Raw genomic sequence first — 16,626 nt, 5'->3', positions numbered from 1 at the left:
TAATCCTTTTGAAACATATATTTCAACTAGAAAACATTTTACTTCGTATTATAGTGTGAAACGAATAAACTGGCACGAGTTATTACGAGCTATTACTAGTTATTCAACAAAAAAAGATTTAATTTTGGAATTGCTTTATTCTATAGACCATTTCGATCAATCTGATTACATGTAATTGTCGTATAGATAATTAGATAACTTGGAGAGTTTTTTTTTATTCTGATGAATATCTTAGTTTCAATATTATCGAAATGGAATATAAAAGCTGCTTCTACGACACGGTAGATGTAATTTTCTTTAAATGTCCGGGAGATTTTCCTGATTATAAAAGTGTGGGATGACACTTGATATCTTTTGTTGTTATTGTTTAATAAAAGAAAAACTGAATAAGCCAGAAAAAATGCATTTTTTGCTATAAATTAATTAATTTTTTTTATATTCTTTACAATATTTCGAATGAATAAAGTCCTTACACCCATTATCGTATCACCAACCCATTAATTGTTGTTTTTTATCAAATATTTCAACTATCTTAAACAAATTGACCTAATTAGATTTGAAGAATTTTGTTTTTTATATGTTTTATTTATGTTATTAAAAAAATGCTTCCAACGCGCAGAAAATTTCGTTTATTAGGATTAAAAATAACTATTCAAAGGTCTGTCCACTTTTTGACCTAAATTCTGTGACTTCATATTGACTGAGACATAATTGGTGATATTATATGTTTTTACCCAGGTGAATCCCACAAACATTTTCTTCTAAAAACATCATCGTTTCTTTTAGTAACAACTTTTCCGTACCAGAAATTTTTGAAATTGTATACATAGTTTCATTAAGCAATTTATTACAAATGATACATAAGTTTGGATTGTTATCTGGATTTCCCGTACATCTTCTTGATTGGCGAAGAATTGATGATGAACATGATTGAGTATTAAAAATATTCTCCTTATTTAATGTCAGTATTTCTCGATTCAAGTTTCTCAAGTTTAGGTTGTGTCAAAAAAGTCTGATAAATAGGCCAAAATAACTTGGTTATCGGGTTTTTTGAGCTCTGCACTAAGCTCGTTTTGTTTCTGCAGTTCCAAAAACGTAATCACTTCATCACGGAGCTCAAATAGTCTTCCCAACATATTGCCTTTTGCCATCGTACTTCTGTATGAAATAGCAGCGTTTTTTGGTCACTGCCCAAATCTTCACAAAGACTTTTAAACAGTCGAGTATTTAATGCTGTAGTTGACTACTGTAATACATAGCATTGAGTTCGTTTGGAAGCGTTTTTGCTGATAAGGCTTGACGGTGAATAAAACAATGAATCCCAACCACGTCAGCATTCTTCTCTTCGACCAACTGCACTGCAATTTTTTGTTCGTGTTTCTCAAAAAAGTCTGATACTGCTTTCAACACATCTACAGCTTTAGCAGTGGTCACCAGCTCAGTAGAAACGAACATACACAATCAAATTAGAGCATTGTGCTACGTCTGTATTCTCGTCAAGCTGGATAGCAAAACACGCCCTGTGCACTCGCACCCACACCAAGGCCATACGGAGGTATCGGTACAAACTGTAGCCTTCTTTGATAAAGTTTACAACTTTATTAAAACTTTACAAAGACAATTATGAAAACTTAGAAAGACTTTATTTCAAACATTTGAGGAAATTATTTTTATAACGCCCCCTCTGGACTTTCGGAGCCCCTGATCTATATTAATTAAATATTCGATTTCTAAACTAACGCAGCTGAGATAGCAACTTGGTTTTGTGATATCGGTGGAGCTTACGACTCTATTGAGTGTATCGTATCCTAATCTAAATCAAATTTGTGATTTGTGTTGACTAGATATACGTAGTGCGTTCCATGAGCTCTTGACCTTGAATGTAGGTCGTGAAAATCTTAATTCACGCGTCAATAACAAGTCTCAACAATCTTCACACAGTTTTAACTTTTGTTTGAATTCATTTTATTATAGTAGAGGTTGAACTAGCACTCATTCAGTTGTTGGTTGTTTTCAATAATATACCAAATTGGCTTACGTGTTGTTTAGAAGCATTATCACCAAACCAAAAGACTGTTTACGGTGGTCTAAGCTGCTTCGCTGGAGACGAGAACCATTAGAAGATGACCCACGTGCGGGATGGTCGAGTAGAATGTTTTGAGTGATCTTTAGAGAGATTCCAAATCACTAAAAAAAGTGTTGGCTACAATATATTGGTATTGCGAGGGAAGCCTCGGAGGATTGACTTTAAGGTGCCGCAATTTCAGTTGAGGTATGTGCTTGCTTCCTTATAAAGCTCCAGTCCACGCGGTTTCGCTTTCCAAGGATACAGCAAAACAGAAAAGCAATTTGAGGGGTAAAATATTTAACAGCGAAGATGATGGCGTAGAAGCTTTAGTCAGACGTACCGAAATATATAAAAAAATGATTACAGGTTTTCTTTTTATGACCATTCTTTTTTTCTTAGGTTGAGAACTCATGGATCGCACTATGTAGGTGATAACGATGTTATTGTAAATAACTTACTAGATCTGTCGAAGAAGAAACAGCAATCTTGAAGCATTAAAAAACTGTTATTAATATATAAGTGAATGATTTGTTTTGTGAAAGTATTTATAATGAAGCTTTTGCTTGTATACGTATACTACACTTAAAGTTACAAAAGCTGTCTTTAATCAATGATTTCTTCTACGAGGATGGTCCCGAGAGTACCTAGCCTGACCTAGAGATGGCGATAGTTGCTTGAAAAGATTACAATCTATACAGCATATGTTTCAAGTTTGAATATTTAATATTTAATTTAATATTTATTTGGCAGCCATCAATAGTAATCGTTGGTAATCGTTATATGATTCAATACTTTTATTTGAAAAGCCTTAGCCCAACCCAATAAAAAAGCTGAACTAGATTCTAGGTTTAAATGACGCCTTACGACCTACGAAGTGGTCGACCAAATGAGGTGACGGCTCCAGAAACGTTGCACAAAATCCACAAACCTGTACTGGATGATCGTAGACTGAAAGTACGTGAGCTAACAGACATAGTAGGCATTTCAAAAAGTGCGATACATCGCATATTAACTGAAATTTTGGACATACGCAAGATGGGCTCCGCGTTTGCCAACAATGTAATAAAAACAGCGCCATGAAGATGTTTCCATCGAGTGTTTGGCAATGTACCACAGAAGTAAAGCCGAATTTTTGACCCGTTCCATAACAATTGATAAAACGAAACAAAAAAACAATTAAAGCAATGAGCCGAAAAGGGAGAACCGGCTCCAAAGAAAGCAAAGACCGTTCCATTTGTCATGGCGTCAGTTTCTTGAGATGCGCGTGGGATAATTTTCATTGACGATCTTGAAAAAGGAAAAACTATCAACAGAGGATATTATGCGAACATATTGCACCGTTTGAGCGAAGATATAAAGATAAACCGGTCGTATTTGACTAAGAAGAAAGTGTTGTTTCATCGTGACAATGCACCAACTCACACATCCGTTATTGCAATAGTTTGAGTGGCTACCTCATGCACCCTATTCACCAGATTTAGCCCCCTCGGTATCGAACTTATTGAATATCGCTGGGAAACGTGTATGGAGCTAAAAGGAGATTACGTTGAAAAACAAATATATTTTTGTCCAAAATGTTTGGTTCCGTTTGTTGGGCAAGGTACATCTGAGACCGTCCTCGTTGATACCTTCCAAAGCATAAACAAAACGTTTCATTAATCAAGTAGAACAAGTAATAGTTGAAGATTTCGGTTTGTTTGATGGGTTATTGCAGTTTCTGTTGATTCGATGTACCACCCAAATCAAGCCGGTTATAAAACGCGTTTTGATTCGGACTCTGCAAGTTTAGTTAATAAATAACTTCAAGTTTTGATAATGTACAATAAAATCTGCCCAAATAAGGACAGATTATATTATGAGCGGGGGATATATCAGAGAACAGTATTCGTCCCATATTATCACGGCATAAAAATCGATAACGAAAAACTGAAATGGAAACGTTAAGTACAATGAAGGCGGAGAGCTTTAGAAATAGAATGAGAAGTCAGGATATTAGAGAAGAACTAGAAATTAAGGATATCGTAGACAGAACGTAAACGAGATTGGTGAGATTAAGTCGAAAGAATGACAGATGGATAAAATTGGTGAAAAACCAGAAACCAATTACACGGAAACCACTGGACAGACCACTAAAAAAAGTAGTTGATTTCCTTCTAAAACAACAACCCAAATTTACATCGCGAGCGTATGAGGTTTCATGAGTTTCACTTAGTTTCACTAAAACAATTGAATGTAATTGTTTGAATATCTTTTTAGGTTATGATTTGAAGTACAGGACAGTGTCTCGTACCTTTATAGACAGGATTTCATTCTATTAACAAATACACGTACATTTATAACAATGAAACAAATTAAAGCATTATAAAGTACAAAAAAAGAGTTTATAACCAGGATTTCGATTAACATTCCAGAAAAATGATGAAAAAAAATCAAGCAATGGAAAAATTGAGGATAAAACTAAAGGAAAGCCGTTGAAATCACAAATGAAGCTTAATACAAATAGAAAACCAAAGAAACATAAATAAAAAGCTCATTGGAAAGTTTAACGGAAATTCCCTAAAACATATCATGTTTTAATTCATAAATTTTTAAATAGCATCATAATGAAGCAACAGAATTGATTTTTCAATTTGCATTCTTCTTTAAATTCTAGCTAAAATAAAAAATTAAAAAAAAATGAAAAAGTAAAATTCCCACCATCGCATAATTGGGCTTGGAGGGCGCAAATGGAATTAAAAATATGTTTTTTATGAATTCAGCTCATACAGGGTGTTCTTTAATTAGAAAGTATATATAAAAACAGTAGTCAATTGTACCTATCGTTTATGATTTCAACTTAGCCCGAAAAACTTTTTTTATATTAGAGGTTTGTGCTTTTGCAATATAATCTGAACGTTTTTTCAGTTAAATCATTTGAAATGTTGAATTGATATCAATTTTTTCCTTCTCATTTCAACAAACAATGCCATGTTGTTTCAAGTATCTCAGTATGTTCAGACTTACCTTTAAAAAAGCGTTTTTGTACATCAACTTTCTAGCTATTGCCGGAAGATCATTACCCATCATCTTGAGTAAGCGCAAACTATAATTCTTGTAACTTTTGTTTTGTTTATCAACTATTACCGTCAAGTTGTGAAAAATATCAGTGGCTTCTTTGAAATAATGTACCTTATAATACTGGCAATTAATTAAGGAACCTTTCCCTTTTCGTGAATTCTTGTTGGGCCAGGTACTTCCGGGACCATCCACATATTTACCTATTCATACAAACAATACAATACGAATTCAAAGACAAACATCATTTGATTTGTTTGAACGAATTTCAATTTTGACATTATCTACAGTCTTTATTAGCATAGGACACACTGTAGACATATTGAGACCGTGTAAAGGTAGGATTAACGTTTCGCCTTGATCTTCCTCATTAAAAGGGCTCAAATGTCACTTTTCCTTTACCCTTTCTCGTTGTTAGATACCCCAAGGGTATTTGGGTATAGTACAGGATCCGAAGGACCTGGTTTTTAATCAATTTCTTATAAAACCATGATTGAGAATTAGTATTCAAGCGAGCTTAAATTCGTTAAATTCTTTATAAGCTTGTATTTGCAGTTGGTATTTCACTGAAATAATGACAATTAGTTTTGTTGTAACAAAGATACTTAGTTGTTAGTTCACTAGTTTCTCTTGGAGCAATCCTGATTTCAAGGCACTTCATAGGACCGTATCTAGTTACCTAATCACCCTTAAATCATGGTGCGATTCTAATTTTCCCTGTCTCAACGTTTCTAAAACTAAAGTTTCATCAAATAAAAATACTTTACAGCCTGTTTTATTATAAAACACCACCATTGACGTTGTTAAATCTGTAAAATTCTTAAGGCTTGTTGTGAACAACTCCTTGAAATGGGATTTACGTATTGCCGCCTTATCTAAAAAAATAAGTTCCTCCAGTTTCCAAAGAACTGAACTTATCCATCTCCTTAACAGTTTATTTTACCCTTTCCTCCAGGGGTATATGTGGTGCGACTCAATTTGAGCGAATCTTCAAACTACCAAAAAGAGCTGTTAGATATTTACTCGAATTAAACAGCAGGACTTCTTTAAAAGATTAAAAATTCTGACTCTTCTTTCCCTATTTATCTTTGAATCCGTTTGCATAACCTACCCCTGTTAGTCAAGGGCTCAATATTTTACAATGCAAAAAATGCACAATCATTTGCCAATTGAAATAAAATCGATATCTTTTACCGCATTCCGCAATAATTCCAGGGAATATTTAATGAAAAATTATTTTTTAGTTTTTACAAGCTTTTCTCTATAAATTGTAACAATTTTTTTACAGTAAAGCATTTCTCTCTCTGTCTCTCTCATACTAAATGTCGAAATTTTGTTTTGGGAAAATGTGCCACGGCTTCCTGGACTAACATACCCCTACCTGATCGACGTGGATAAAATTTTAATCGATACGGTAGGACACTCACTTCATACATATACATGCTAATGTATTTTACGAAAATCTACGGGGTTTGTCCTTCTCGATTTCCTCAGAGTGGTTAAAGCTGTCGTTGGAAAATGTAAACGAGAAAATGAAATGGGACAATCTTAGCGAACAGATTGAACGATACCGCCCTTATAATTAATATTATAAGGGAAACTTGGATAAAACGTTTTATGAGAAATATGTAGGAGGGCGATTTGATGGAAAATTGAATCTTTAAAACGCTTTTATTAACTTGGTATGTTTGTCTCTAAGTATGTGTGCAAAGCACTTTTCGGGACTGATGATTTTATGATCCGATGTTGTGGATTTTGACTTTGATCGCTCCTAGAAAGATGCCAAATTAGTTTTGAATATGAGAGATCTCACTTCATAGTCCATCCAGTTCCTATCTCCAAACATCTGCGTTGACCAATTAGTCATTTTATATTAACTCGAAAAAACGTACAAAAAGAAAAATTACACTTGTAAGTATGTTTGAGAATTGTACCAGCTCAATTCCGTTGTCAAAATCGTCGTACTTGTTCGAAGTTTGAAGATTAATTGAGATTTATATACAGGGTGATTGATTAGTGTGATAAAGCTTAATGCCTCCTTTGTCCTTTAAGATATCAATTTGAAAATTTGAGGGATTATAACCATTAAAAGTCTTTACATTTCAAAATTATTAACAATCTTACAAATTGTTACAGAATGCTGTGCCTTCTTTAAATCGAACACCCTATATTTTTATGTGTATTGGGCCATTACAATAATGTAGGGCTCTACAGGGCATGAAAATAGTTTCCATAAAAATCGTAACATATTCAACACCCTGTATAATGTAAGAAAAATTCAAGAATGAATATCTGTTGCGGCCAAAGCAGTCAAATATTCGTAATAGTTCTGGGAAATTATTTATTTAGTTAATACTCATTGAGTCTGATACGAGGTGAAACTTTCTTTAATTTCTTAGACATTTTGATTTTTAAATGCATCTAAATATTCTTGATTTTTGATCTCTTCTATTTTAAAATTAGTTTTTTGACATTGACATTGACATTGACATTGACATTGACATTGACATTGACATTGACATTGACATTGACATTGGAATTAGATTAATCAGCACACCTACATAAGAACATCAAAATAATAACAGAATCATCATCATCAATTTCGAAAATAGACTAGAAGGTTATTAATATGATAAAAAAAATAAAATTGCGTTATCGAACCATGAAATATCGAAAAAATATGAATTTAATTATAAGATTCCAAAATTTTTGGAACGGAATCTAATACAAGAAAAAGAAAAAACAAATAATTTGATTTTTTTCTTATTAGAACATTTTCTATTTTGATATTCATGATGTAGGTGATCGATTGATTAATATAAATGTCAAAGACTTAAAGAAATATCGAAACGTTAGATTTTATCGTCCAAAAATTATTAAAAAAACTAATTTTAAAATAGAAGAGACCTAAAATCAAGAATATTTAGATAGATTAATATCGAAAAGTACAATATACTTTTTCTTATCAAGCAGTCCCTGTACCTAAAATTATTAGTTCTTGAGATATTTTGATTTTTAAGGGCAAAAAAATGACGATTTGCCCAATTATTTAACAATCAATTGCGGCTTGGTTATGCACCAAAATACCTGGCCAAAAAAGAATAAAAAATACCAAAAAAAATTTGAACTTGATAAAATTAAAAATATATCGACTGTTATGGTAGGTAAAATAATTTCAAATTCCGAATAATACGAGAAAAATCAGTTAAATCCAAGCTGTTACTGACGACGCGATTATACGTGTACAGTTCAAAGACATTTATAATATTATTTCCAAGTTTTATATGTTGAAAGTTGATTGAAGTATTATAATAAGTACCTTTGTGAAAACCACTGATTTTTTATTTCTTTTCTATCGACTCACTATTCGCACCTACACAAAATAAACGAATTGTCGATATCGACACTCAATAGCAAATAACTAACTATATATATAACTCTCATTACGACGTTTTTACCTGAAGAAAATCAGAAAGACTGCCATCATTATTGTAACAAAAAGGACAAAATACAAGATTATTGATATTTCGCCAAGCAGAAAATGTCTGCATGAGAACTATCCAAACATTAGCGTCGCGTTTGCATAATGAGATGACATAATCTAAATATTTTAATTAAATAATTTGGTAGATTCATAACGGGAATAAATTTGAGCTGGATTCACAAACAAAAGAAGTATCTTATTACAAATTATCGCCTCGAAAATAGACTTCTTTTCGGCCAAAACAACTACGCAAACATTTTATCTAATTTTACTTACTTGTACGCTTTAACTGAGATTACCTTCAGTACTTTAAACGAATCACTTTTAATTTATATCTACCATTGTCTCGCGTTGTCTGAGTTATGAGAAAAGAAAAAATCACAAGGAATCGAAACTAGCGAGGACAAGGGCTGACCGAGGACTCTTGTTTCGTGTTTGGTCAAAAATCAAGGTAGAAAGTGATTAAATATCGGCCTACTAATTTGATCGTTTACAACTGATCACTCCACGAGTGATCTATGCATATGAACCCGAAACTAAGCAATCGTCTTTCAAAACGAGCTAAATCCAACTAAAGTTTTTCGCTCACGAAGCACTTCGAAGCAAATGGTCTCCTGTTTATTCGAAATAACCGTAGATGTCGCCATCGTTCCATCAGAACAACGCTGAAAGATCGCTTAGAATTTATAGAAGGTTGGTGACTACGTTTAAACCTCTTGGATAAATTCATGGTGATAAACACCAAAAAGAATGAGCATGATTTTTGAAGCACTATGTACTTCATGAACCTACCAGTAATGATGTGCTCAACTACGTTAAGTATCTCTTTTGTGACGTTGTTTCTGCAATAGATTCAAGCCTTTACTCATTTAGGATTGACACTTTTCATACTCAAAACAGAGATATTGAACGTTTCTGTTATTTTTCGGATATCAACACGATTTTCAAGCAATTTTTTGATGATATCGTGGTTAACAGAGGTGGATGGACGACTCGCATGAGTTATCGACGACTTCATAATCTTCACTGGATGCTTTGTGCCACTCAAATACTTACGATCGGAATAAAGTAGATTCCCTTAAGCCTTTCTGCTTTTGTCAACATTTCCGTAACCGGAATTCCATTTGAAATCAAAAATTTCAAGTAAAATTGATTAGAATTAGATTTTTATGTAGATTATTGCAGTTTTCGACAATTATTTCAGACGACGCTATCAGAAAGTTGTTCGTTCTGTATTCATTTACATACCGAAAGTTGCGTTTTGAGTGTTCCATGTAGTGACAGTTGACACTTCCGTACTGCAAAACACTTTAGGAATACTCTGGAGTAGACAACTTTAACTTCCTCAAATGTGACTCTAGCCACTTCAATTTTGACAGTCGACAGTTTCACTTCGATGATTTTGCATAACCTTAAAGCTTATATAGATGACTCAATAACAAACAAGATTGAAATTGCTAAGAGAATACATTCTTCCACCATAAATACGAATCAATCTGCATCCAATCCAATAAATATTAATAATTGTTTACCTGGAGGTACAATCAACATTACATTTTGCAAATAATTAATTACAGTAATACATTATATTGTTGAATAAATAAAATGTTTATTATTCTTTATTTATTACGTGTTTAACTCAATATTCCATACATCGTTGTAGAATTCTGATATAACTTGACATAAACTTGACGTAAATTAGATCTGTAAGTGTTGATCTAGTAGCTTATAATCTTTCTTTTATTACACAACGAGATACTGAAAATTATATCCAAACAAGAATAGACATCGCGCGAAACGTTTTTCAGTTATAGTATAAAATATATCAGACCAATATAAAATCTATTCTTTTATATGGGGTCCAAACTTGAATATATAATTGGAGAAGAGGAAAGCCACAGGACGCAATGATTAAGAAGCGGAAATAGATACAAGGTAAACCAACATCAAACCCAACCATACAAGCATTTAATTACAATACAGGCAGAAGAAAAACAGGCAAATCTAGAAAAGGTTAATTGAGGAAGAACTACAACAGAGTAACTTAAAGTAGAGGCTACAGAACTAGCCAAAAACATAAAAAAATGGAGGGTCGTCGTTAACGTTTTACTACAGTTACTGAAACCCTGACAGGTTCTAGGATAACGATGATTATGATGAATAATGTGAAATAGGAAGGTATTTTCAATTCTTTCTATTCTCGATGCTGCTTAAATTATATTTCAAACATTTAAATCCCAATGAAAATGCTAACATAAATAAATATTGATGTAATTAAAGAAGTTTAAAATAGTTAATTGAAACTTTAGGTCAAGTTAAAGTTAGTTATCAATGATTAAAATCCAATCCTCCGCCTATGTGTAGTTTATTTATGAATACAGAAACTATTATCATTTAAATTGGGACTGTTGGAAGTAAATTTTGGACGGTTAGAGAAAATGTCACCTGGATCTTTGCTCCATTTCATGGTAGTTATAATATCAACTATGTAAATTAGACACGCGAAGTATATACCGAAAATAATTACTAGTTAATAATACAAGACCACGAAGAAGGAATATTTTTCTATCTATCTCGAATCATTTAACGTAATTAGGATTCTATGAATTAGAAATGAAATTAAAAGCAAAAATAAGCGGGTTGTCGACCAACAGCTAAGCTATATCCCAACTAAGCTAAACGAACTAAATTAAATTAACGGGAGATAAGCCAGAAATACGTTGGGAGGTAAATTTAAATTGTGTGCGATAGTTGAGGCCATAAAGATATCAGAGGACTGTGTGTTGACAATTATGCATGAACCTTTGACCATCAAAAAGCTTTTTTCAAAGTAGGTGCCGCGTTTACTCACAGTTCATCAAAAGTAACAACGTGTTGACGATTCAGAGCAGTGTTTGTCCATGTTTACACGTAATAAAACAGATTTTTTGCGTCGACATGTGACAAATGGATCTATCACTTCGATCCGGAATCAAAACGATCATCATCTGAGTGGACTGCAGCCGGGGACCCAAAAGTCTGAAGCGTCCAATGGCACAACAGTCATCTGGGAAGGTTATGGCTTCATGCGCATGGAATATTGTTCATCGACAATCTTCAAAAGGGGGAAACGTTCGATAGCGAATACTACATAGAGTGGTTGGATCATTTGAATGCAAAAATCAGGAAAAATAGCCTTGTATGTCAAAGGAAAAGCCACTGTTTCACCAAGACAATGCACCGATTAACAAATCGATGGCAACGAGGGTTAAATTGAACGAATTGCTTCCTTATCCACCGTATAGTCCAGATCTGGTCTACTGGCTCTACGTCGATATCGCTGGTAAGAAATTCAGCTCAAATAAAGAAGAAATCTCGGAATTTGAGGCAAAAGACAAATCCTTGTACAAGCACGGCATCGGGAAACGTTGGAATGCTTTTTGTATTGCTTTTTAAGGATATTACATTGATAAATAAGTTCGATTTTTGGCAAAAAATGTGTTTTTCTTAGTTAATCTCACGACTTATTGAGTGATGTGTTATAAAAGATACTACTATTTTGTTAAAAGAAATATAAATTTGAAAATTATCGTGCTTATTTTGAGTATATTTCGCTTTTTATTGCATATATATTTCATCAAAATTTCCTGCATTTAATCCGCTCTTCAATCATCACATTTGCCGTATATAAACAAAAAAACGGTCACAATAGAATGTAAACACCTTACAAAAAATACAAACAATAACAACGATTAACCAGCGCATTCACCAAACTTTAGCTTCGATTAACGTTATTAGTATACCAGTAGAAACATTTCAACGGTTCCACGTTAAACGCTTTCTAGTTCTTATTAAAATATTAATTTTTAAACAAACCAATGTTTTTTATTAGTATTTGTTTTACAATTTTTCTCCACGACAAATTTATCCTGTTTGTTTTTAACATTTTTCAAGTACTCCATTAATAATGCTGATCCCGTGGATAGTTCCATTGGTTGTGGTTCGCCCCGATTCAAACGATCGTGTCTCGATAATTCGAAGAACGTGGTATTTTTACGGATCGAAGAAAGTTCTTCAGTTTGAGTATATTTATTTCCAACTTGATCTGCTTCCATCGGCGATCCACTGTTATGACCATCAGAAATTTGATCCGTTGTTGATATAGTTTCAGAAATTACTATTTGATTTGATTTTAAAACTCCCGAACATAATCCCACTACTGTCGTACTAGTTTGTGAACAATCATCTTTGAAAATGTAGATTTTCGAACAAGAAACTGGTTTATATTCCGATTCAGTATACATTTTCGAAATTTCGTTTCATAGAAATTTGGAATTATCCTTAAAATAGTTATATAAAAAAAATCGAAAATATGAATTAATCAAATGTCAAATTAATTCTGACATTTTATAATTTTTGAAATGAATGACAGTATCGATAATCTTCTTTTTTATTTCGTAAGATGGATCAAGATACAACAAATTGCAGGCCTCAGCCGGAAGGGCCCCCAGCTCGAGTACAGGGGGATCCTATTATATTATTATTAGAGCATTAAGTGAAATTCATTAGTTTTATCTTTAATTGAATCAAGTGCATACACAAGTTAAACAAAATACTACAAATAGTACAAAAAAAAGATCGATATACCCTGAATTTATTGAAACGTCATTTTGATGAAATTTGTGAGGATGAACGTCTCCAAGATCCTGGAAGCTTGTCTAAAGTGAACATTTTGATCATGTATTAAACATCATCATTAACCAACTGAGATTGCGTTTCCTTGGATTGAATGAAATTGTTTCAAAATCCAGTGTCTTGCAACCTACCATTTTGCAAAATTTCAATGTCACCGATTTATTGGAAACCGCTTTAGTATTTATTGATTTATATGAAAGAAATATCCATCTCGTTTACCAAGGAAAGTTTTTGATCTGCTCTAGTTACGAGGAGAACTTGCTGATTTATTAATAATGAAGAATTATTTTATTTCTTCAAGTTTTTCTGAAGTGTGCACTGCATTTTAGCTATTTCCAGCAATTCCTGTGACTACCGCAAATTCCTAGCGATGATTTCCAAAACTGAAATTGATAAAACTTATCAAAGAAATCCTATGGGACAAGAAATGTTAAGCAACGTAACTATTCTATCCATTGAACATGGATCCTGGAGCCCCGTGCAAATTCGATATGAAATTGGCCAAATATGTACATCTTGGGGGTTTTTGAGGCTCTCATTGTCTCAATGTCCTTCGTATGTGACCGTGAAAAATTGGACTGCAAGCTCCAAAAGACGTAAATGACCGATCTGTGTCAGTCCCCGAATATCGATGCAGTTCGTGACGTGATTTTATCAGACCGTCGAATATTTCATACGATTACGAATTCGTTTATCATATAGTTCAAAATGGATCCTCAAATGTTTGAATGTTGACCAAAAGCGTGCAAGGGTAGAAGCATCGATTTGAAAACGATGTAGACTTCTTAAACCGTATTGTTACTATGGATAAGACTTGGGTACATTTCTTCGATCCAGAAACAAAGCAAAAATCGATGGAATGGCGACGCTCTGGTTCTTCAAGACCTAAGAAGTGTCGTGTCCAAAAATCTGCTGGAAAAGTTTTTGCTTCAGTTTTTTTTGGGATTGTCTTGGTGTAATCATGATTGATTTTTTGGATAAGGGTAGAATAATAATTATTCGTCATCACTTACCACACTACGGGGAAAAATTAAAGAGAAGAGACGCGGAAAGTTATCCAAAGGTGTTTTGTTTTTCCAGGACAACGCCCCTGCACACCAACCTCAAGTTAGGGTTTGAATTATTAGAACACTCCTCTTATTCACCAGATTTGGCTCCAACAAGAACGTAATAAAAGCTATGGAGGTCTGGTTTGCAAAGCAAGAAGAAACATTTTTTTTTTTAAAAGATCTAGAGACGTTGCAGGTCCGTTGTAATAAATGTATCCAATTAAGAGGAGAATATGTTGAGTAATCAAATATTTTGACATTGAAATTTTGTTTGGTTCTATAGTAGGCTACGAATTTTTCAATATATCCTCGTATAATCGAAATGTCGAACCAAACTAAACAAAAATCCACCATGAACCATTAAATGGGTCATCGAATAAAGCAAAGTTACCAAATTAAAATTGTGAAGTTCTAACAAAACACACAGTGTACTCCGTTTGATATGTAAACTAGTCCAAACGAATCGAAGAAAATGGAATAATAATATCTGTACTCGGCAGGGCGCCAATTTTTTCAAGAATACATCACCTTGACACGAGCTACATTATACCAAAGTATATAGTAAGATACATAAAATATGCAGATGGCTATTTGGGAAATCATATTCAACTTAATCTCCTTCAGATGCTATCTCCCCGATCATCGTAGACTGTTTAAAGTCTTCTTGCTCTATTAATTCCTCTTCGAAAATCCTTCTTTCTATATCGTCATTCTCGTTTCTTCGTATGTTTTCTTGTCCATAAGGTCCTACGAGTAAGGTCGAACGAAAGTCCGGCGAGGTAGTACGCCCTTACCTCGCCAAGGCAGGTTACTCTGGGAGATCGTCAGCTATCCCAAAGGCACCGTTTGAGATAACTAACGCGCAGTCATTCATCCCCTAGCCACAGTGGCTAACAACAGAATCACGGATTCATCTATCGAGATTTATTCCTCTAGGTCCTTGTGAGTCGCGTGCAATTATTGAGGAACACATTAGTTCCTTATTATATAACTAATCCGTTTGGTTGGTCGTGCTTCCTCTGAAAAAATGGAGAGACCAAGAGCAATCACTTCCTTCGGAGTCACCCCATCCTCGGGAGCTCGTTTGAAGGTTTCTTTGTGTACCACTTTTGGTCTCCTACACCCGACTCCCCCAGATACGGAACCTTAGCTTGTAGTTTAGAAAATGGTCAACCCGGACGCAGTTAGTCTGCAGAGATTTGATAAGGACCTGGGATAATATAATGATTTCATAAATTCGTGGATATCTTCTCCTTAATCGTCCTTATGAGTAATAATTTAACGATATACTAAAAATTCACTAACATTGTTAATCCTATGTTTGTTTTGTAAGTTTTATTACTCTATAATTGCACAAGAATTACAAGAAAAACATGTTTACACCACCGATTTTCGGTGGTAGTTTTATATCAATGCCAAATGGTTTCAACAGTTAACGATCTGATATCTAAAATTGAGGTGGTTGTAAAATTTTATGACCTCTAGAAAGGAATAGCAGGAGTAATACCTAAATAGATAAATAGTTCAATTACAAAAACAAAGTGTCAGATTACCTCCAGTTAAAAACAGATAAATTAAGACGTTAAACAATCAATTTTAATGAGATGGAAATGGGGAAATCGTGAATATAATCCGGAGTCATAAAAATGAAAAACAGCATTTTCATCTGGGTATTAAAACATTTTGCACTTAAAATGAATAATCAGTGCCGGTTTTTGAATACTCGTCTTGTATAAAAAAAATGTATTTCAAAATAGGGAGGAAGGTTCATTAAAATCTGTGTCATTGATACGTATTGTGGATTTATTAATGTTTGAGAAAGTTTTTTAATACACAGAGGGACCTTCTAGATTTGAGCTTACAGAAAAATGAATATAGTCCAGTCAATGACGGTAAAAAAAATGTAAACTGTGTATTTATCTCATACAACACCGATTTCTATGAAATTTTTTCCAAAAATAAGTACTTCACAATGGTTCACTCAAAACGTATTATCAAAACATAAAAAAATAGTATCCGTTTTAATGCTAAGAGCTTTTATAGAGATAATTTTTTTTAAATAGCAATAATTTCGATTTTAATGAATTTGCGTAAATAATATATACACGATTTGTTTTGTTTTTTTTATAAGCTTTAATTTTGCTATCTAAAGGTTTTTTGATTAAATGCATATTTTTCCAGTTATTCACGAAAAACCGTGTTTTATTGTCTAGAAAGCAACAATTTCACTCGCGAATAAGTCGAACAGTATTGACTTACAGAAAAAACTTCATAGAACAAAAGTTTCTTAGAATTGT

Source organism: Diorhabda sublineata, chromosome 7 (assembly GCF_026230105.1).
Source record: "Diorhabda sublineata isolate icDioSubl1.1 chromosome 7, icDioSubl1.1, whole genome shotgun sequence".
In the NCBI taxonomy this organism is placed as follows: Eukaryota; Metazoa; Arthropoda; class Insecta; order Coleoptera; family Chrysomelidae; genus Diorhabda; species Diorhabda sublineata.
This window is presented reverse-complemented; position numbering follows the sequence as displayed.